Below are 24,704 nucleotides of genomic sequence, written 5' to 3' on the forward strand. Positions count from 1 at the left end.
CACAGTCGCTGAATTGAAACATGCCTGGGATAAACATATATCCATCCTAAGAAAAAATACAGGAAATAGTATAAGGCCAGACTAGATGGACCAGGAGGTCTTTTCCTGCCGTCAATCTTTTATGTTTGTTTACATTGTCACGCTGTTTTATTATTGTTGTGAACTGCCCCGAGTCTTCAGAGAGGGGCGGCATACAAATCTAATAAATAATAATAATAATAATAATAATAATAATAATAATAATTATTATTATTATTATTATTATTATTATTATTATTATAGTAGAAGGTATTAGTGTATTTGACTGAGCCCATGCCATAAGTTCACCATCCCTGCCCTATTCCATTTCAGAAAAATGGTTCTCCAATCTTTTTTTAAAAATTCCCTGTTTAGTCCATCCTTCTGGGATTTTCTGATGGTCTCTTATCCAAGTACCAATTAGATCTGAGGTTGCTTAGCTTTTGAGTCAACCAAGACATGTTAGGTCCTAGAAACATAGAAACATAGAAGACTGACGGCAGAAAAAGACCTCATGGTCCATCTAGTCTGCCTTTATACTATTTCCTGTATTTTATCTTACAATGGATATATGTTTATCCCAGGCATGTTTAAATTCAGTTACTGTGGATTTACCAACCACGTCTGCTGGAAGTTTGTTCCAAGGATCTACTACTCTTTCAGTGAAATAATATTTTCTCACGTTGCTTTTGATCTTTCCCCCAACTAACTTCAGATTGTGTCCCCTTGTTCTTGTGTTCACTTTCCTATTAAAAACACTTCCCTCCTGGACCTTATTTAACCCTTTGACATATTTAAATGTTTTGATCATGTCCCCCCTTTTCCTTCTGTCCTCCAGACTATACAGATTGAGTTCATGAAGTCTTTCCTGATACGTCCTGTCAGTTAAAGACCAATCACTGTATCCCATAAAACGGAACAAGGGATTCTGTGATCAGTTTCTCGCACTGGGGCTTTTTAATGCTTCGTTGTATCTCAGCAAGCTTTTGTATGTAATGTAAGCAGACAAATCCTGAAAGAGGGAACCTAATATTCTTCTTATCTGCGTGCATTGTCCCCAGATAATGGTGACTAGAGAAAGTAACGTGGAGAGATGTTTAGATACCGTGTCTTCCTTAGAAACAACAGGAGCTTCTTCTGCCAGCCTCTTTCTATTCTCACCACCAGTGATCGCTTGCTGCCTTGGGAATATTTATTTCTCGGTGGGTGGAATTATTGTTTGACTTGGCAGCCCCACAGCAGCTTCACGGGGTTGATAATGAAGGCCCAGAGGGTTGTTACTATTTTGGTCCTTGGTTATGTCATGCAAATGGCCTCAGATGTCAGGAGCAGGTGCCTCTGCCACTGGTATAGATGTAATAAAATGAAAGAAGCAAGTCATTGTGGGAGATTTTTCCCTTCAGGAAGGGAGGGAGAGAAAGGAAGGGATGAAGGAGGGAGGGAGGAAAGGAGGGAGAGAGGGAAGGAGGGAGGGAGGGAAGGAAGGGGAGGAATGAAAAGAGATAGAGGGAAAAGGAGGAAGGGAGAGGGAGGGAGAGAGGGAGGGAGAGAGGGAGGGAAGGAAGGGGAGAGAGGGAGGGAGGGAAGAAGAGGAAGGGAGGGAGAGGGAGGGAGAGATGGAGGGAAGGAAAGGGAGGGAGAGACGGAGGGAGGGAGGGAGGGAAGGAGGGAGGGAGGGGAGGGACGAAGAGAGAGGGAGGGAAGAGGAGGAAGGGAGAGGGAGGGAAGGGGAAAGAGGGAGAGATGGAGGGAAAGAGAGGGAGGGAGAGACGGAGGGAGGGAGAGAGGGAGGGAGAGAGGGAGGGAGGGAGGGAAGGGGAGGGATGAAGAGAGATGGAGGGAAGAGGAGGAAGGGAGAGGGAGGGAAGGGGAGAGAGGGAGGGAGGGAGAGGGAGAGAGGGAGGGAGGGAGAGGGAGAGATGGAGGGAGGGAGGGAAGAGGAAGAAGGGAGGGAGAGGGAGGGAGGGAGGGAGAGGGAGGGAGAGAGGGAGGGAGGGGAGGAAGGGAGAGAGAGGGAGGGAGAGACGGAGGGAGAGAGGGAGGGAAGGGGAGAGAGGGAGGGAGGGAAGAGGAGGAAGGGAGGGAGAGGGAGGGAGAAAGTAAGGGGAAGGATAGGGGATGTAAAGGGGAGGGGAGAAAATAAGGTGGAGGCGTGGAAGCATGGGAGAGGGAGGAGGGGTGGAGAGGGAGGGAGAAGAGGCAGAAAGGGAGAGGAGAAATTAAGGGGAAGGGGAGGAGAGGGGGGAGGAGGAGGAGGAGGCAAAAGGGGCAGGAGAAGGATGGTTTCAAAAACTAGATTTGTTATTACGTACTGTACTGTTTTTTATTATTGTTGTGAGCCGCCCCGAGTTTGCGGAGAGGGGCGGCATATAAATCCAATAAACCTAAACCTAAACCTAGAAGTCCTGAGGAAGCAGACCAAATCCACTAACATCATCATGACATGACAAAGCCTGAACTGGCTCGGACGTATGACATACTTAAGAAGAAAAAGAAATGGCAGTTGATCTACGACACATTGTAGTTTGAGTTGTCGTTCATCAAGTTGCACAAAATATAGGCACTGCACTGGCACAGAAAATGTCAAAACGCGTCCAATCTGTCCAGGTTAAAGAATTGGCTCTTGAGCAACTCTAATCCAATCGTAATATAGAACTGGACATGGGTGATTAAGGTTTCCTCTGACAGAGTTTGTAGCTGGGGTTGGTTTCGTCTTTTATTCAGGATGTGACTTCAGGAACATGGGGTAGCTGAAGACCTACCCTCCTTATTTGATCCTTGACTGCCACATGGAAAAAATAATAATTCCAGCATTTTATGTAGAGCTACTACATATCCTAATTATTGTTTTAAAAGGGTATGTTTGCTAAATGCTGTTGTGGTTAGCTCTGGCCCAGCTCCTGCCCCAAGGACTGTGGATGTGGGGGAGACATCCACATGCTGCAGGCCTGTTTTGCCCCCGGTGGAATCTGCTGATGAAGGCTCCTCTGACCAAGAAGACATGAGTGACAGGGAGGAGGAGAGTGGGGCAGACAGCTCAGAAGGAGATCAATTATCTAGCTCCTCCTTGGATTCAGAACAAGAGTTAATGATACAGCCACGCATGTGGAGAGCGATGCATAGGCAACAACAACGGAGAGATTATTATCAAAGAAAATGAGGCCACCTGTGGTTGGGTGGGGCTGTGGTCATTAGTGAGGCTGCTATAAATAGCAGCCTGTGGGTTTGGCCATTGTGGAGGATTATCTGATCGTTGTGTTTCGTGACTGCTTTACTGACTTTGACTTTTTGTGTGCTGATTTTCCCCCACTTTGAAACTAAACCAGAGCAAAGTGTGTTTCACTTTGTGAAAGAAGAAGGACTGTGAATTGCCTCACAGCTGCAAGCTAAGTATCACAGAACTGATAAGGGACTTGTACAAGTTACCAGTTTGTTTGGAGACGAGTGCTCTTTGCTATACCAAAAGAGGGGTTGGTTTATGTGAATTTTCATTATAAAGAACATTGTTTTGAATTTTCAAACGTGTGTGTGTGTCTGAAATTTGTTCCTGTGAATTTTTGGGAGGAGTTTACCAGAGAGCCCGACAGAACAAATGCTATCCTATCATGTAACATCTGCACCTTGGAACTTTGTCTCGAGTGCCTTTCTGAGAAGACTGAATCACATGGATATTTCTTCCAACAATTGGAATATTACTACTCTTTCTTTTGTATTGTCTTGCAAAACTGACTCCCAAAGTAAACATTTGGGGAAACCAAAAAGAGATTTGAAACTCATCTAGAAATGGTTTCAGTCGGGAAAATATTTAAAACTCTGAGCAAACAATAAAGACCAGCTAGTCCTCCAAATTGTTCTCAAATGCATTTGGTCTTTCTCCCTCTTTTCTGCTACCCCTCCTGTGTGGGTTTTTTTTTTTTTTAAAAAAAGCTAAATAAAAGGAACAGATGTTAACATGTTTCTGCCAAAATTTCCGCAAGCCCCCATAGACAGTCAGAGCAACTGAGCTGAGCTGTCGCCATGGCAGAATTTAATTCCAAAACTAATAAACAAACACCAGGAAAACAATTAGGCAATGAAGTGCACTGGATAGATGCTGTGAAAACTGGCAGAGGGGTTGTGGGAGAAAAGCCACAACTTTTAGGATCTTGTGTAATCGGGTGCCGATAGGAATGGCCTCTGCTTTGAGCCATGTCCTTCTAAGAATATCAGAAGAAAAGGAGTCATATTTATTCAGTGAAGGGCTGCAAAAAATTTGACTATCATACTGTGGGTGTGGCTTACTTTGTGGGTGTGGCTTGCCGGCCATGTGACCAGGTGGGAGTGGCTTGATGATCGTGTGACCAGGGTGGCTTAAAGGTCATGTGACTGGCTTAAAGGTGGCCAACTTGACGTCACTCACGTCAAGGGTTAGAGTTAGGGTGCCTGGCCCCTCCTCGCCTCAAAGAGATATAGTTTCCCTCTCTATTTACTATTACTTAACATCAAAAATATACTATTTAATTCTATGTATATACTGTATGCCATATGTGTACATACATATTACACACAGACACACAAAAATATACATTATCCAAAGACCGGCTACAAGAATGGTGGAAGGTCTTAAGCATAAAACGTATCAGGGAAGACTTAATGAACTCAATCTGTAGAGTCTGGAGGACAGAAGGAAAAGGGGGGACATGATCGAAACATTTAAATATGTTAAAGGGTTAAATAAGGTTCAGGAGGGAAGTGTTTTTAATAGGAAAGTGTACACAAGAACAAGGGGACACAATCTGAAGTTAGTTGGGGGAAAGATCAAAAGCAACGTGAGAAAATATTATTTCACTGAAAGAGTAGTAGATCCTTGGAACAAACCTCCAACAGACATGGTTGGTAAATCCACAGTAACTGAATTTAAACATGCCTGGGATAAACATAGATCCATTGTAAGATAAAATACAGGAAATAGTATAAGGGCAGACTAGATGGACCATGAGGTCTTTTTCTGCCGTCAGTCTTCTATGTTTCTATGTTTCTATATAAACTGTACGTGTATGTACACACTCACACACACAACTCTTCTAAAATTATACACATTCCATCTCATTTACTGCAATAGGAAAAACATACCCAGAAGGGAGGGAAAAAATTCATAGCCCATGTTGTGGTGGGCTCGCAGCCAGGCTCTCTGGCCATGGACTTTGAGCATGATGAGCTGGGGCTCTCTGGGCATGGCTGGCCTGTGTGGCTACCGGAGGAGACAGAGAGCGAGCCAGAGGAAGAGGGAGATTCTGGGGGTGAGTAGCCTACAGAGGCTATAGATTCCCCAAACTGGGGATTTGCAGCCCCCAACTGGGAATTTGCAGCCTTCAACTGGGGATTTGCCAGGGTCTGAAGACAAGGAAATAAGGGACCCGATCCCGAATGCCCTGGTCAGAAGAATGAGGGACAGACAGGAGCAATTGAGGAAGATCAGGAAAAAGCAGTAAGCACAGCTGGGCATAGTCAGCACTCCCCTAGAGTATTTATGGGGAGGGGTTTTGAGAGTGCTCTTTGCAAGCAGTCAATGTTTGAGACTTTGGAGAAAAAACAGCCCGTGAAGAGTATTCTGTCTGACAAACCTGGATTAATTATTGGTCAGTTATAGGGTTTCAATTCTTGTGAGCGACTGTCGGCTGAGAAGCAAGAGTGTGGGAATCGTTCTCTTATCAATTTGGCCTCACATCCGGATTTTAGCAAAAGCTGAGACTTTGTTTAATGCAGCGTTTGTGAAGTGACAGACATCTCATAAAGATAACTTTGTTTTGTGTAAAAAAAAACACTGTGTGCATTTGAGTTTACATTTTTGGGGCTAATTATTGGCTGGCTGCTGTGCAGGACAGAACAACCCATAACAGATTTAAACTTAATATTAACCGCTCCAAACTTGACTGTAAAAAATATGACTTCAGTAACCGAGTTGTCGAAGCGTGGAACTCATTACCTGACTCCATAGTGTCAACCCCTAACCCCCAACATTTTTCCCTTAGATTATCTATGGTTGACCTATCCAGATTCCTAAGAGGTCAGTAAGGGGCGAGTACAAGTGCACTAGAGTGCCTTCCGTCCCCTGTCCTATTGCTCTCCTATATCTCCTACACCTTTCCTCTATTCCTATATCTCTTCTTTTATTCTTTCATTGATATTTTTTATTCCTATATCTTCTCTTCTATTCTTTCTTAGATATATTTTACTATGAGTATCTCCTCTATAACCTTCATCATGTATTTTACTATGTGTGTATAGATATATACCCACTAAAACCCTCATTGTGTATTGGACAAAATAAATAAATAAATAAAATAAAATAATAAAATAAATAATTCTGCTACAGAGGTGCAGAAGATCACAATTTCTTTCAGACAGCTACCTTTGGCTTAAGTGTCTCCATCCTTTCATACTTCATGAGCAATGAGTTGATGAAATTATGCAAATTGCTTTCAAAGCTTATTTGTGTGCGATTACTCCAGCTTCATAATAGATATTAGAATAAGTGTAGCCTCATATCCAAGCCTGATGGCCTATTCCCAGGTGTTGTGGTTAGCTCTGGCCCTGCTCCTGCCCCAAGGACTATGGATGTGGGGGAGACATCCACATGCTGCAGGCCTGTTTTGCCCCCGGTGGAATCTGTGGTTGAAGGCTCCTCTGACCAAGAAGACAGGAGTGACAGGGAGAAGGAGAGTGTGGCAGACAGCTCAGAAGGAGATCAATTATCTAGCTCCTCCTTGGATTCGGAACAAGAGTTAATGATGCAGCCACGCATGCGGAGAGCGATGCATAGGCAACAACAACGGAGAGATTATTATCAAAGAAAATGAGGCCATCTGTGGTTGGGTGGGGCTGTGGTAATTAGTGAGGCTGCTATAAATAGCAGCCTGTGGGTTTGGCCACTGTGGAGGATTATCTGATCGTTGTGTTTCGTGACTGCTTTACTGACTTTGACTTTTTGTGTGCTGATTTTTCCCCGCTTTGAAACTAAACCAGAACAAAGTGTGTTTCACTTTGTGAAAAAAGAAGGACTGTGAATTGCCTCACAGCTGCAAGCTAAGTATCACAGAACTGATAAGGGACTTGTACAAATTACCAGTTTGTTTGGAGACCAGTGCTCTTGGCTATACCAAAAGAGGGCTTGGTTTAAGTGAATTTTCATTATAAAGAACATTGTTTTGAATTTTCAAACGTGGGTGTGTCTGAAATTTGTATCTGTGAATTTTTGGGAGGATTCTACCAGAGAGCCTGACAGAACACTTCATAAGCAATGAGTTTATCCAATTATGCAAATTGCTTTCAAAGCTTATTTGTGTGCGATTACTCCAGCTTCATAATAGATATTAGACTAAGTGTAGCCTCATATCCAAGCCTGATGGCCTATTCCCAGGTAGCATTTTATCATTATTTTGGAAGGGCTGTTAGCATTTATAAGAGGGAAAATCATGCCACAAAGTGATATTAAGTAATATCGATTATTCAGTGTTCCCACTGAAGTCAGTGGCCGCTTGAAAAGTCTAATGGAAATTTTGCTTGCGATCTTCTCTTAAAATTTCAGAAGCGGAAATATAATGCGCTAAATGATGTACGATGACTGGACGTGGAGCAACGTCGCCATCCAAGAATTTTCCGTCAAGCTTCTCTAATTTTGTGTGACAGAGATGAATGTTGCTTTTGTTCAGCTCTTCCATCCTGAAAGCATCTTGTCTCCATAGGTGTGAGCATGGTGGCCTGTGTCAAAACCATCTACCGTCGCTTCCTGGGTGACTTCTAGCTACTGTTCCATCTTATCCTGGTGCAAAAATTTAAACAGGAAGTTGGGTTAATGTCAGTGAAGGGCTGCAAAAATTTTTATTACCACACTGTTGGCCTGGCTTATTTGGTGGGTGTGGCTTGCCGGCCATGTGAAAAAACGGGAGTGGCTTAATGATCATGTGACCGGGGGTGGCTTAAAGGTCATGTGACTGGCTTAAAGGTGGTCAATTGACGTAACTCACGTACAGGGTTTGGGTTAGGGTTAGGGTGCTTGGCCTCTCTTCTCTTCAAATATATGCAATTTCTCTCTCTATTTACTATTACTGAACATTCAAAATATACTATTTAATTCTATGTATTTATACCATATGTGTACGTACATATTACACACAGGCATAGAAAAAGATACATTACCTAATATATAAAGTGTATGTACCTGCACAGCTCTTCTAAAATTATACACATTGCTATATATAAAAACCGCAGCAAGAATTATATACGCCCAACATTGGAAGCAGGAGACCCTCCCGACTATGTTTAATTTGATATGAGGTTGTAGAGATGACTAAGCTTGCTCAAGAACTACAGGATAAAGATAACAAGAAATTCCACAATACTTGGGACTGGTGGTATGTCTGGATAACCAAAAAAAGTATACAAGTATTTAAAACTTTGATTGTGAATACACACTCAAATGAAAACGGAGAAAAATGGAGATAAAAAACAAACTCTTGTCCAATGTAAATATAGTTACTTTAATGAACCACAGAATAAATATAGTTGAAACGAAAAGAAATATAGAGAAATAGACATTGATAATTTAAGGAGACTAATATGCCACTAGTAAATAGGAATTGCAATGGTTGCAAATGAATAAGCTGCAAATAAAAATATCCTGCTATATAGCAGGTATCCATTCTAAGTTCTGATACCAAAGCTACTTAATGTATAAAGCATAATGCTTTGTTTTGTCTTGTTTGTACGTATGTATGCTTTCTTTTTATGTTGTCTTGTTTTTATCAATGTAAATAATCAATAAAGATTTTTTTAAAAAAATTATACACATTCAACCTCATGAAAAACATATCCAGTGAAATAAAAGAAAATAAATTCAAAATTTTTCTACCGCTTCTGTGTACCTGAAAGTACCTGTAGGAACCATAGTTCCCTCTAAGCTGAGCAGTGAGCAATCGCTCACTTAAAAATCATCATCAACTCAGAGTTTTCCAAACCTGCCCAGAAGCCGAGAGGGAAAGAGTGAGAGGGAAGGAGAGAGAGAGGAAGAGAGGAAGAGAGAGAAACAGATAGAAAAAAGAGAGGAAGGAAAAGAGAAAGAAAAAGAATGGGAGTAAGGAAGAGAGAAAGAAAATCAAAATCTAGTTTGAAACTAGCTCAACTATTTAAGTGGCATTTTGATATTGATAGAGTTGCCCTATTATGAGCTCACTGTTATAGACACACAGTACAGTATTTTATTTTGAAATTCTCTGAGGCAAAACAGGGTGGGTTTTTTATTTACTTGTTTGTTTGTTTGTTTGTTTGTTTGTTTATTTATTTATTATTTCTGTGCCGCCCAGACACTATACTTTTCCGCCCACCCCCCAAAAAAATTAGAGGGAACACTGGTAGGAACCCATCACTGGTTAATTTTCTTGTGGAAAGAAAAGAACATTTTAGGCTTGCTTTTATAACAGTATAAACACAGGTCAGGTTTCTGCGTTGCACTTAGAAGTCCATTTTCTAATATCCATCACTATGAGCTCTACTTTAGGTGATTATTTCTACATGGGGCTACCTTTAAAGAATGTTAGGAGATTTCAGTTAGTCCGAAATGCAGCCGTGTGAGCTGTCATGGGCTTACTTAGATATACCCATGTATCTCCATCACTCCGTGAGCTACACTGGCTTCCAATTGGTCTCCGGATTCAATTTAAAGTTTTGGTTATTACCTATAAAGCCCTACATGGCTTAGGACCAGATTACTTACGGGACCATCCAGGAGAAAGGAACAGGGAGAGTAATAATGTTAAAAACTATGTAGTAGACTCCAAGCCATATATATTTTATGACATATTCCTCCCAACACTGTTGATCAGCTGTTTCACTCTCCCATGAACGGGATCTGCACCAGCGATGTGCATTGTTTCCCTGAGGACTAGAACTGACATTTCAGTGGCGTGGCAAGCAATGCAGAGAGCTAGGAAGAAGGTAATATCAAACCTGATGAAATATAAGATTCAGGGCTACCATTATGAACAACGATTAAAAAAACAACTAAATACAAGGAAAAGGGAAAGCATGGAACCATTCAACTGGACACGGACTTCTCTGCACCCGGAGGCTCTGTGGAAAAGATTGTGTTAACGTTTGCTTTGAAGTATTTGTAAAGTAAGGTATAGTTATCTAGAGTTTGGGCTGTTGTTGTTGGTAAATAACTCTGGACTGTGGTCTTGAACATTGGGAGGAGAAGGAGGGGGAGGAAGAAGAAGATGAAGAAGAAGAAGAAGAAGAAGAAGAAGAAGAAGAAGAAGAAGAGGAGGAGGAGGAGGAAGTGGAAGAAGAAGAAGGAGGAGGAGGAGAAAGAAGAAGAAGAAGAAAAAGAAGAAGTAGAAGAAGAAGAAGAAATGGAAGAGGAAGAAGAAGTAGAAGAAGAAGAAGAAGAAGAAGAAGTAGTAGAAGAAGAAGAAGTGGAAGAAGAAGAAGAAGAAGAAGAAGAAGAAGAAGAAGAAGAAGAAGTAGTAGTAGTAGAAGAAGAAGAAGTGGAAGAAGAAGAAGAAGAAGAAGAAGAAGAAGAAGAAGAAGAAGAAGAAGAAGAAGTGGAAGAAGAAGTGGAAGAAGAAGAAGAAGAAGAAGAGGTAGAAGAAGAAGAAGAAGAAGAAGAAGAAGAAGTAGTAGTAGAAGAAGAAGAAGAAGAAGTGGAAGAAGAAGAAGAAGAAGAAGAAGAAGAAGAAGAAGAAGAAGTGGAAGAAGAAGTGGAAGAAGAAGTGGAAGAAGAAGAAGAAGAAGAAGAAGAAGAAGAGGTAGAAGAAGAAGAAGGAAGAAGAAGAAGAAGAAGAAGAAGAAGAAGAAGAAGAAGAAGAAGAAGAAGAAGAAGAGTCTTCGGAGACGGGCGGCATACAAATCTAATAAATAAGAAGAAGAGGAGGAGGAGGAAGAAAAGAAGAAGAAGAAGAGGAGGAGGAGGAGGAGGAGGAAGAGGAGGAAGAAAAGAAGAAGAAGAAGAAGAGGAGGAGAAGAAGGAGGAAGAAGAAAAAAGAAGAAGAGGAGGAGGAGGAGGAAGAACAAGAACAACAGGAAGAACAGGAAGAAGAAGAGGAAGAAGAAGAGAATTTCCTGTCTTTTATCTTAGTATGGATCTATGTTTATCCCAGGCATGTTTAATTCAGTGACTGTGGATTCACCAGCCACATCTGCTGGAAGTTTGATCCAAGCATCTACTACTATTTCAGTCAAATAATATTTTCTCACGTTGCTTCTGACCTTCCCCCCAAATAACCTCAGATTGTGCCCCCTTGTTCTTGTGTTCACTTTCCAATTAAAAACACTTCCCTCCTGATCCTTATTTAACCTTTTAACATATTTAAATGTAGGGAAGTGTTGGACAAAGGGAATTAAACAAATATATATCTCCATCGTTATCGCTATCGCTATTGCTATCTCTCTATCTCTTTCTCTATATCTATCTCTATCGCTATCTCTATCTCTATCGCTATCTCTACCTCTACTGTTTGTTTGTTTAGCTACTTAGCTATTATTATAAATACTAATTTATCTCTTTCTTATCTGTCTGTCTATCATTTCCTATCTACCTGTCTCTCTACTATATAAAATCCAAAACAATTCTCTTGCTATGATATAAAACTTCAGCCACAGGAAAATAAATTACTTTGCCCTTTTAAAAAACAACAACAACTCCCCACTACACAGATCAGCTAGATTGACAATGAGAGGCTCGTGCCTAAATGTCAATTATTAGATATTGCCCAAGATATGAATAGCTCTTTCACACTTTGATATCTCGTTAATTTGATAGAGCAGTGATATTTAATTGATAAATAAAATTCCCCTCTCTAGCTTGAGTTAACACTAGAAAGTGCATTGATTTGAATATGTAATGTGCAGCTAATTAGACAAAGAGCTAGATGCACCTTTTAAGATAATTAGACTTCAATGGGTGCTTTATTTGCAGGCTAAGGTACTTAACATGCAACAAAGGGTTTATTAAATATAAATGGTCCACTTGGTTGAAGTCCTCACAGTCACAGAGGCACTTAGCATGGTGTCTATGCAGAAAACCTAAGAAGAAATTCACATTTTCTTAAGCCTTTAAAATGTTAAAAACAAAGTAGTTTCTAATAAGAGATCCATTAATGTCATAACAAGCATGGCTTACCCTCATTTTTATCCCGTGAAAAACTTTTTACTACCACACTGTAGGCGTGACTTATTTTGTTGGTGTGGCTTGCCAGCCATGTGACCAGGTGGGAGTGGCTTGATGATCATGTGACCTAGGGCTTAGGGATCATAGGACTGGCTTAAAGGTGGCCAACTTGACGTCATTCACGTCAAGAGTTAGGGTTACGGTGCTTGGCCTCTCCTCGCCTCAAAGAGAGACAATTTCTCTATCTACTATTACTGAACACCCATAATATACTCTTTAATTCTATGTATATATGCCTGTGTAATATGTATGTAATATGTATGGAATCCAGGAAGTGATCACCTTGGCATCCTTAGCAACCTGCCACTGACGTCAAAGCTCCAAATGCCGAACACGACCCCGAACTTTGCCCGAAGTTTCAAAAAATTTCGGGTTCATGTTCAGCATACTGAACACCCCAAAATTCGGTATGAACCCAAATTGTGTGAGTTCGGTTCGGCCATCACTACTCAGGAGAAATTTCCTGACAGTCAGAACGGTTGATCAGTGGAACAGCTTGACTCCAGAAGTTGTGAATTCTCCAACACTGGAGGTTTTTAAGCAGATGTTGGATAACCATCTGTCTGAAGTAGTGTGGGGTTTCCTGCCTAAGCAGGGGGTTGGACTAGAAGACCTCCAAGGTCCCTTCCAACTCTGTTGTTGTTGTTGTTGTTGTTGTTGTTGTTGTTGTTGTTGTTCTTCTTCTTCTTCTTCTTCTTCTTCTTCTTCTTCTTCTTCTCCTTCTCCTTCTCCTCCTCCTCCCCCTCTTCCTTCTTCTTGTTCTTGTTCTTCTTGTTCTTCTTGTTCTTCTTGTTCTTCTTGTTCTTCTGGTTCTTCTGGTTCTTCTGGTTCTTCTGGTTCTTCTGGTTCTTCTGGTTCTTCTGGTTCTTCTGGTTCTTCTGGTTCTTGTTCTTCTGGTTCTTCTTGTTCTGGTTCTTGTTCTTCTTGTTCTTCTTGTTCTTCTTGTTCTTCTTGTTCTTCTTGTTCTTCTTGTTCTTCTTGTTCTTCTTGTTCTTCTTGTTCTTCTTGTTCTTCTTGTTCTTCTTGTTCTTCTTGTTCTTCTTGTTCTTCTTGTTCTTCTTGTTCTTCTTGTTCTTCTTGTTCTTCTTGTTCTTCTTGTTCTGGTTCTTCTTGTTCTGGTTCTTCTTGTTCTGGTTCTTCTTGTTCTGGTTATTATTATTATTATTATTATTATTATTATTATTATTATTATTATCCCAGTCCAATGGTTGTCCAATTTCTTCTTAAAAACCTCCAGTGATGTAGCACCCTCAACATCTGGAGGCAAGTCATTCCACTGGTTAATTGTTTTCACCGTCAGGAATTTTCTCTTTAGTTCTAAGGTTGCTTCTTTCCTTAATTAGTTTCCATTTTTTCCTTCTTCTCCTACCTTCTGATGATTTGGAGGGGTGGGGAGACTGACCTCTTCTTCTTTGGGGTAGCCCTTTAGATATTGGCATACTGCTAGATAATAACTCTTATTTGCTGTTCCTTGGGGACTCATAAAATAGGAATCATCATTCCAACACTGCAAGTTTTATTCCACCTCTGTGAGAGAAGCTGATAACCTTTCAATTTCCTGTAGGCTTCCCCCTGCCATCTAACACTTTCCCAAAGTTTCCCCAACATTATTTTCACCTCCTCCAGCCAGAACCAAGGGAGTTTTCAATCCAGATGATGGCGGAAGAGGCCTCCCCCATATTCATGTGAGTGATAATTTATTAAAGCTTGTTTGGGATTTTCACCAAACTTTGGCAGGTGAGAATCCCTTCCCAACTTACTGTTTATGTGTTTGTCTTGGGAGACTGGAGAGGGAAAGAATTGGTCAGGCTCGTGATATAAACAGGACCATTAATATATATATATTAACTGTATATAGATGTATATTTATTTGCAAAATCATATGGGAGAAAAGATAGTTGTGCATTTTCCCTATAAAAGATTAGATTAGATTTATTGGATTTATATGCCGCCCCTCTCCGCAGACTCGGGGCGGCTCACAACAATGGTGAAGAACAGTACATAGTAACAAATCTAATATTTAAAAATCTAAATTACAGTTTTAGATTAAAAAGTCCAAAAAAGAAACCCCAATATAATTAATAATAATAATAATTTATTAGATTTGTATGCCGCCCCTCTCCGAAGACTCGGGGTGGCTCACAACAATTATAAATACAATATTATAGTGGTACTAATCTAATATTAAAAGAAATAACTAAAACCCTATCATATTAAAACCAAACAACACATACATACCAAACATAAATTATAAGGAGTGTGGAGGAAAGATGTCTCAAATCCCCCATGCCTGGCGGTATAGGTGGGTCTTGAGTAGTTTACCAATGACAAGGAGGGTGGGAGCAGTTCTAATCTCCGGGGGGGAGTTGATTCTAGAGGGCTGGGGCTGCCACAGAGAAGGCTCTTCCCCTGGGGCCCACCAGACGACATTGTTTAGTCGACGGGACCTGGAGAAGGCCAATTCTGTGGGACCTTATCGGTCACTGGGATTTGTGCGGTAGCAGGCGGTTCCGGAAGTACTCTGGTCCAATGCCATGTATATAACAAACAACACACAAACAACACACAACATATACAAAAACTACATGGGCAAGGGGGAGATGTTTCATAAATTGTATAGGCCTGGGGGGAATGAATATCTCAATTCCCCCATGCCTGATGGCAGAGGTGGGTTTTAAGGAGCTTACGAAAGGCAAGGAGGGTGGGGGCAATCCTAACCTCCGGGGGGAGCTGATTCCAGAGGGTCGGAGCCACCACAGAGAAGGCTCTTCCCCTGGGTCCCGCCAGACGACATTGTTTCGTCGACGGGACCCGTAGAAGGCCCCCTCTGTGGGACCTAACCGGTCGCTGGGATTCGTGCAGCAGAAGGCGGTCCTGGAGATATCCTGCTCATGCACAAATCTATTTCTGCTACTGGTGTGGCGTTCCCCCCACCATTCCGGGAATGGGCCCATCCCTGGGTTGGGGAGTAGAAGTGGAAGATGACGACAGCGACTGTGGAGTCTAGTGGTGGGATGTTCCTGGTTTCACCTAATTCTATGAACTAGTCAGCAGTAATGGTGGGAAGTTTTCCCCACCTGCCTGGGAAACTCCGCCCACCTTCCCAGGATGCATTTGCGCATGGGCAGAAGTGGTGCCCATGCGCATGCGAACCGGTAGCAACAGATTTCAGAACCCACTACTGATGGACTCATTGGTGCTCTCTGCATTTGATAGTTTTCTTACAGACGTTTCATTACCATAGTGGATAACATCATCAGTGGGGTTGGCTCTTATTTTTATAAGCAATGAGTATGAGTCATTTTAATGTGGCTGGTTTCCAGATTATTTTGCTAATAAAGTGGAGAGCTCCCATTAGGAAGAACCATCTGGATCAGAACACCAGAATGTTTACCATATTTGTCGGAGTATAAGACGCACATTTTCCTTCCCAAAAGAGGCTGATAATTTGGTTTATTTATTTTATTATTTATTTATTAATCAGATTTGTATGCTGCCCCTCTCCGCAGACTCGGGGCGGCTCACAGCAATAACAATACAATGTAAACAAATCTAATATTTAAGTTAATTTAAAACCTCAATTTAGAAACCACTTATACATACAAGCATACCATGCATAAATTCTATAAGCCTAAGGGGAGGGAAAGTCTCAGTTCCCCCATGTCTGACAACAGAGGTGGGTTTTAAGGAGCTTACGAAAGGCAAGGAGGGTGGGGGCAACTCTGATATCTGGGGGGAGTTGGTTCCAAAGGGCCGGGGCTGCCACAGAGAAGTATAGTTGCATCTTATACTCTGAAGGTAGCTTTTTTTCCAGTCCTAACTAGCTGCTAACGGTCTTCCCACCGCTTACCTTGCAGGCTCTTTCATCATTTCTCTCTGCAAAGAATGTTTTCCAAGCCCTAAATCTTTGCAGGTTTTTTATCATTTCTTTATCTTGCTCTGAGTAAGTTTCTTTTGAGCCCTAACCAGGTGCTAACAGTTTTCCCAGCTCTTACCTGCTTGCAAGCTCTTTCATTGTTACTCTCTGTGAGGAATGCTTTCCAAGCCCTGAGCAGAGACAGGTTACAAGCGGTGTGCCACAAGGGTCTGTTCTGGGTCCTATTCTTTTTAATATGTTTGTGAGTGACATAGGGGAAGGTTTGGTAGGGAAGGTTTGCCTATTTGCCGATGACTCTAAAGTGTGCAATAGGGTTGATATTCCTGGAGGGGTCTGTAATATGGTCAATGATTTAGCTTTACCAGATAAATGGTCAAAGCAATGGAAACTGCAGTTTAATGTTTCCAAATGTAAAATAATGCACTTGGGGAAAAGGAATCCTCAATCTGAGTATTGCATTGGCAGTTCTGTGTTGGCAAAAACTTCGGAAGAGAAGGATTTAGGGGTAGTGATTTCTGACAGTCTCAAAATGGGTGAGCAGTGTGGTCGGACGGTAGGAAAAGCAAGTAGGATGCTTGGCTGCATAGCTAGAGGTATAACAAGCAGGAAGAGGGAGATTGTGATCCCGCTATATAGAGCACTGGTGAGACCACATTTGGAATACTGTGTTCAGTTCTGGAGACCTCACCTACAAAAAGATATTGACAAAATTGAACGGATCCAAAGACGGGCTACAAGAATGGTGGAAGGTCTTAAGCATAAAACGTATCAGGAAAGACTCAATGAACTCAATCTGTATAGTCTGGAGGACAGAAGGAAAAGGGGGGACATGATCGAAACATTTAAATATGTGAAAGGGTTAAATAAGGTTCAGGAGGGAAGTGTTTTTAATAGTAAAGTGAACACAAGAACAAGGGGGCACAATCTGAAGTTAGTTGGGGGAAAGATCAAAAGCAATATGAGAAAATATTATTTTACTGAAAGAGTGGTAGATCCTTGGAACAAACTTCCAGCAGACGTGGTTGGTAAATCCACAGTAACTGAATTTAAACATGCCTGGGGTAAACATATATCCATTGTAAGATAAAATACAGGAAATAGTATAAGGGCAGACTAGATGGACCATGAGGTCTTTTTCTGCCGTCAGTCTTCCATGTTTCTAAGTCTTTGCAGGTTTTTTCCATTGCTCTACTTGCTCCGAATGTTTCTTTCCAGGTGCTAATGATGTTCCCAGCTCTTGCTGGCTTGCAAGCTCTTTCATTGTTACTCTCTCCAAATAAAGTTTTTTTAAAGCCCTAACCAAGGGATCAAATAATGTGCTGAAGCTGACCAGACTAAGGACGCTAGCCAGATGAATACCTGAGAAGCAAATTCTTTTCCCTATTTTCCTCCCCAAAAACTGTGCGACTTATACTCCGAAAAATATGGTAATTATCTCCAAGGTGATATAGCGCTCACTTGAAAAGGTTCATCAATAGTTCCCCCAAAAGAGATTATTTGAGAACAGAAGCCCTGATAGTTGAAGCTGTAGAAGGGAAAACTTATAATTAAATGGAAGAGATGACGACATGAAAATTTTACTTCTTATATTTTATATGCTGAAAACAGCTGAGCCTATGCATTACACATTATATAGTATAAAGCAGTAATCTTTCTAATAGGCGGGTGTTGAGTTTGATTACAAATTTAGCATGGGTTAGAATAAATGGACTAGGCAAAAGCTAAAAGCAAGGCGAGATACTTAGAATATATCAGATTTAATCAGCCAAATGTATCCCTCCAGGCTACTTTGGCCTGACCTAAGCTTTCCAGAGGGAAGCGGGAGTTCAACGTAGTATTTCTGCAATGCAATTTTGGATGCCACGAAGCCACATTAGGAAAGAAGCATGGAAGCTATTTCTCATTGGTGAGATTTGCGTGGCTGGGGAAGTTAACACCTTACAAGCTGACTAGAAACATAGAAACATAGAAGATTGACGGCAGAAAAAGACCTCATGGTCCATCTAGTCCGCCCTTATACTGTTTCCTGTATTTTATCTTAGGATGGATATATGTTTATCCCAGGCATGTTTAAACTCAGTTGCTGTGGATTTATCAACCACGTCTGCTGGAAGTTTGTTCCAAGCATCTACTACTCTTTCCGTCAAAAAATATTTTCTCACGATATAACAATATTTACATACATGATACTAGTGAGAGAGAAACATTAGGACAGGTGATGGAAGGCACTCTGGTGCACTTATGCTCGGCCCTTATTTATTTATTTATTCATTCATCCATCCATCCATCCATCCATCCATCCATCCATCCATCTATTTATTTATTTATTTATTTATTTATTTATTTATTTATTTATTTATTTATTTATTTATTAGATTTGTATGCAGCCCCTCTCCGTAGAACTCGGGGCGGCTAACAACAATAATAAAACAACATAAAACAAATCTAATATTTAAAATAATTAAAAGACCCTTATTTAAAAAACCAAACATACACACAAATATACCATGCATAAATTGTATAGGCCTGGGGGGAAGGAATATCTCAATTCCCCCATGCCTGACGACAGAGGTGGGTTTTAAGGAGCTTACGAAAGGCAAGGAGGATGGGGGCAATTCTGATCTCTGGGGGGAGCTGGTTCCAGAGGGTCAGGGCCGCCACAGAGAAGGCTCTACCCCTGGGTCCCGCCAAACGACATTGTTTAGTCGACGGGACCTGGAGAAGGCCAACTCTGTGGGACCTAACTGGTCGCTGGGATTTGTGTGGCAGAAGGCGGTCCCGTAGATATGCTGGTCCGATGCCATGAAGGGCTTTATAGGTCATAACCAACACTTTGAATTGTGACCGGAAACTGATCGGCAACCAATGCAGACTGCGGAGTGTTGGTGTGACATGGGCATATTTGGGGAAGCCCATGATTGCTCTCGCAGCTGCATTCTGCACAATCTGAAGTTTCCGAACGCTTTTCAAAGGTAGCCCCATATTATCTTAGGATGGATATATGTTTATCCCAGGCATGTTTACATTCAGTGACTGTGGATTTACCAACCACGTCTGCTGGAAGATTGTTCCAAGCATCTACTACTCTTTAAATCAAATATTATTTTCTCATGTTGCTTCTGATCTTTCCCCCAACTACTTTGAATGTCATTGCCAGACGTGCAAAGGCTTCTAGCTTCATACCAGCTGAATAATCTCCAAGAAGATGGGTCAAATTGAGGTGTAACTAAGAGAGTTGGGATGCTGGGACACTGTATTTTTTGAAGTATAAGCAGTGATGGGCTGCCAAAATTATTACTGCCACACTGTGAGCGTGGCTTATTTTGTGGGTGTGGCTCGAGGGTCACGTGACTATATAGGAGTGGTTTGCCAGCTATGTGGCCAAGTGGGAGTGGCTTGGCAATCATGTGATTGGGGGTGGCTTGAAGGTCATGTGACTGGGTGGGAGTGGCTTACCGACTAAGATAAGTTTTCAAATAGGTGCTTGGCCTCTTTTTCAGTCACATTATTTGAATAGCCACAAAAAAGGACAAACGGTAGACAGCATCATTTGCTGAGGAGCACAATAACATTTTAAGGTTTTGTATTGAACCCACAAGGTTCAGTATGATAACCGATTAAGCAAGTAGTTCAATTTTCTTTCATTGCTATCAAAGTTCAGTTCTAGATAATGATTATCAGAACTAGCAGAAATAATAGCGGAAGCACTTGCAGTGATCTTTGAAAATTCATAACAGGAGAAGTCCCTGTAGAATGGAGAAAGGCAAATGTTGATTCTGTTATTGAGTAAACGTACATACAAGCCAAGAAGATCTGGTGAAATGATCTGTACTCTGATATCTGATTCTGCCTGGATACATATAGGCGGAGTAACGCAGAAGGACTAGATAAGATATCAGAATATATTGTGGCAATTAATGAACCAGATAAATGATGAAGACTCCTTTGTAGAAAATAATAGTTTTACTCTTCAGTGAAAAATATCTTCAGTCTTCTATATACAGGCTTACTCACAAGTAAATATTCAACGAATCCAGGTTTACTCACGAGTAGCTATTCAACGAATCCAGGTTTACTCACAAGTAGATATTCAACGAATCCAGGTTACAAGTAGATACAGAACCAGTCCAGGTTTCTAATAGATGCAAAAGCAAACCAGGTTTCTAGTAGATATGAAACCAGTCCAGATTTCTAGTAGATACTAAGCCAATCCAGGTTTCTTCGTATCACTATCTCAGTTCTACTCAATATCTAACTCATGCTCAAAATGCTCCAGCCAGCCAACTAACAACCACTATCAACAGCAAACAGAAAGAAGTGGAGGGAAAGAGGGAGGGAGGGAAGGGAGAGGGGAAGGAAGGAAGGAAGGAAGGAAGGAAAAAAGAAAGGAAGGAAGGAAGGAAAGAGGGAGGGAGGGAAGGGAGAGGGGAAGGAAGGAAGGAAGGAAAAAAGAAAGGAAGGAAGGAAAGAGGGAGGGGAGGGAAGGAAGGAAGGAAAAAAGGAAGGAAGGAAGGAAGGAAAGAAAGAAAGAGGGAGGGAGGGAAGGAAAGCAAGCAAGCAAGCAAGCAAGCAAGCAAGCAAGCAAGCAAGCAAGCAAGCAAGCAAGCAAGCAAGCAAGCAGTGGGGGGAAGCAACCCGATCATATTTTCAAAGTCGCTTCAGATCCAGGACATTAATCTGAACAAGGGAAGACTTGATATTTGCATTAAAGCCAGAGACATTTCATAGTCAGCTCTTTCTCCTGATAAGGATATGCACAGCTCTGTGACAGCAGAGAACTGATAAAGCAAAAAGAAAGAAGGGGAAAATAAGTCATTATTTCAACACAACTAGAGGGTAACATTTTTTAAAAAAGCAATAATTCCCTTTAGCCGAAAATGCAATGGTCTTTACTTCATACCAAGCTGGGGAAGGGGGGGAGGAGATGTTGCTTCAATTTTTCTGCCGCCAATTTGTTTTGGATTCGCAATTGGGTTTATTAATGCAAACACACTGTTCATGCAGCCATGCATGCAGCTATCGGGTATAAATAATTTATCTGCTAGCCGACTTGGCCGGTGATGCTTAGATAATTGAAAGCCAATCCCACTCCGTTTATTGCGGAAGCTTTATGGCGAGAGAACAGCTTTGCCTCCTGAAACAAGGACTTGCAAGCTATTTTTCCTGGGGTGGGTAGGGAATTCCAGAAAGAAAAAGACACCTTCTCCAAAAAGTACAGTGGTACCTCTACTTAAGAACTTAATTCATTCCGTGATCAGGTTCTTAAATAGAAACGTACTTAAATAGAAGTAATTTTTCCCATTGGAATCAATGTAAGATCAAATAATAGAAACATAGAAACATAGAAGACTGATGGCAGAAAAAGACCTCATGGTCCATCTAGTCTGCCCTTATACTATTTCCTGTATTTTATCTTGCAATGGATATATGTTTATCCCAGGCATGTTTAACCCTGCTGTTCTGTTCGAAAAAACTTCCTAATGTTATGTTCGGGTCACATACGACCCGGACCAAAAACTCTTCATTTGAAGTGCTTATGTTTGGTCAATTTGAAAACTTTTTTCACTTGGAAAGTAGTCTGAACATTTCTGCACACAATGATATGAAAATTGAAATGAAAAAAGTAAATCTTATTGGTTTATTTTGCGGCTATATTGCATGCCCCCCCGTTTTTGTGAATTTTTTCAATTTATGGATAGTTTTGCTTGCAAAATCCATTCTATTTTATTAAAGTTGGTGTGGGATTGGTAGCTTGAACATTTCTGAACATAATGATATGAAAATTGAACTGGAAAAATTGATGCATATTGGTTTATTTTGTTGATGAAATGCATGCCCCTCCGTTTTTTTGAAATAGTCTTCACTTTATGGATAGTTTTGCTAGCAAAATCCATTCTATTTTACTAAAGTTGGTGTGGGATTGGTAGCTTGAACATTTCTGAACATAATGATATGAAAATTGAACTGGAAAAATTGAAAAAATTGAACTGGAAAAATTGACAAAAATTCACAAAAACGGGGGGGGGCATGCATTATATCCACGAAATAAACCAATAAGATTTACTTTTTTCATTTCAATTTTCATATCATTGTGTGCAGAAATGTTCAAACCTGTTTCCAGGTGAAAAAAGCTTTCAAAAAGACCAAATATAAGTACCTAAAATGATCAATTTGCAGTCCGGGTCAAATAGACCCGGGAACATAACATTAGGGAGGTTTTTTTTTCAGCAAGAAAGAAACCCCCCACCCCCCAAAAAAAATTCTCATAGAGAGAACCCCTGAAATGATGAAAACTCATGGAATTTCAAGTTTCAGATATGCAGGGAAAATGTTTTACAGGGACTCAAACTTGGTTTCGGGTCACATACGACCCGAACAGAACAGCAGGGTTAAATTCAGTTCCTGTGGATTTACCAACCACGTCTGCTGGAAGTTTGTTCCAAGGATCTACTACTCTTTCAGTCAAATAATATTTTCTCACGTTGCTTTTGATCTTTCCCCCAACTAACCTCAGATTGTGTCCCCTTGTTCTTGTGTCCACTTTTCTATTAAAAATACTTCCCTCCTGAACCTTATTTAATCCTTTAACATATTTAAATGTTTCGATCATGTCCCCCCTTTTCCTTCTGTCTTCCAGACTATACAGATTGAGTTCATGAAGTCTTTCCTGATACGTTTTATGCTGAAGACCTTCCACCATTCTTGTAGCCCGTCTTTGGACCCGTTCAATTTTGTCAATCTCTTTTTGTAGGTGAGGTCTCCAGAACTGAACACAGTACTCCAAATGGGGTCTCACCAGCGCTCTATATAAGGGGATCACAATCTCCCTCTTCCTGTTTAATGCGTGCAAACCCATTAGGAAAGAAATAAAAGCTCGGAATTTTGGGAGGAGGAGGAGGAAGAAGAAGAAGAGGAGGACAGTCGCTGTCGAAGGAAGAAGGTGAGGTGAGGGGAATTTAAATAATCCAAAACTTTAAGGTTTTTTTTAAAAAAAGAGGGACTCTGAGGCGGCGAGGAGGAGCACGTGCCTCCCATACACCCGGTGCAAGGCTGCCTCCCATACACTGTGCCAGAGAGAGAAACCTAGGCGGGCGAGAGAGGGGAACCTCCCGCTCCTTTGACCGAAAAGTGGCTGCTGCTGCTGCTACCTGCTTCCTCTTCCTTCCCATGCTGAAGGGTTCCCCTCTCGTCTCGCTCGCTCACTTTGTAGCCGGCGCCTTTCCTTCACTGTGGTGACTCCTTGGTTTGGCTGATGCCAGTTGATCTGGCTGGGACGAAGTGCCCCCTTTTGCCTTTCTGTGCCCAGATGCTTCGGGTGGCAACCTCGCGCCGGGTGGATGGGAGGCAGCGCAAGGGAGTCACCACATCAAAGTGGTTTATTCCCTCTCCAAGCGCCCGGAGAAAGGAAAACGCTCCATTCGCTCAGGGCTGCCAAAGCCTCCTTAAGTGCCCCCGAAAGGCTTCTCTGGCAGCCCAGAAAAGCCCAAGATGGCCAGGATTAAAGGGGGAATGGCATGAAATTGTCTGGACCTTCATGCCGCTCTCAAATTTTTTGGGAAATTTTTCCAGGCTTGGGTTCTTAAGTAAAAAATGGTTGTGTTTATACAAATTACCATCCTATAATTGTTTGACACATATATATTAGGCGTGATATCCTGTGATATCCTAATCAACAACCATTAACTAATCAGCATACTTCAGCTACATCAACGACCCCAGGTGTTACCCCAGTGACTCACCAGGAAGTTTCTACACAGCAGGCAATTGCTGAGCCATCAAACCACACCCAGCCACCAGTATTTATAGAAGGAAGGCAGCTCAGGTCTCGCAGTGTTCGCCTTAGAGCAAGGACAGAAACACCAGCCTGAAGATGATGAGTGGGACCTCGTCGAAACGTCGCCAGAAATGTCCAAATCCTACACGGGAAGAAACCCAAATATACCAAGACCGTCATACCTGTACCCGTGAAAATCTACGAAAACATATGTGTGTGTGTGTGTGTGTGTGTGTGTGTGTGTGTGTGTCAAATGTTTTTTTAGCATTATATATATAATTAATTCCTTCTGGGTTTTTATTTATTTATTTATGTTGTCCAATACACAATGAGGGTTTTAGTGGGTATATATATATATATATATACATAATAAAATACACGATGAAGGTTATAGATGAGATACTCATAGTAAAATATATCTATGAAAGAATAGAAAAGAAGATATAGTAATAGAACATATCAATGAAAGAATAGAAGAAGAGATATAGGAATAGAAGAAAGGTATAGGAGATATAGGAGAGCAATAGGACAGGGGACGGAAGGCACTCTAGTGCACTTGTACTCGCCCCTTACTGACCTCTTAGGAATCTGGATAGGTCAACCGTGGATAATCTAAGGGTAAAGTGTTGGGGGTTTGGGGATGACACTACGGAGTCCGGTAATGAGTTCCACGCTTCGACAACTCGGTTACTGAAGTCATATTTTTTACAGTCAAGTTTGGAGCGGTTAATATTAAGTTTAAATCTGTTGTGTGCTCTTGTGTTGTTGTGGTTGAAGCTGAAGTAGTCACCGACAGGCAGGACGTTGCAGCATATGATCTTGTGGGCAAT

The sequence above is a fragment of the Erythrolamprus reginae genome, chromosome 5 (genome assembly GCF_031021105.1).
Source record: "Erythrolamprus reginae isolate rEryReg1 chromosome 5, rEryReg1.hap1, whole genome shotgun sequence".
NCBI lineage: Eukaryota > Metazoa > Chordata > Lepidosauria > Squamata > Dipsadidae > Erythrolamprus > Erythrolamprus reginae.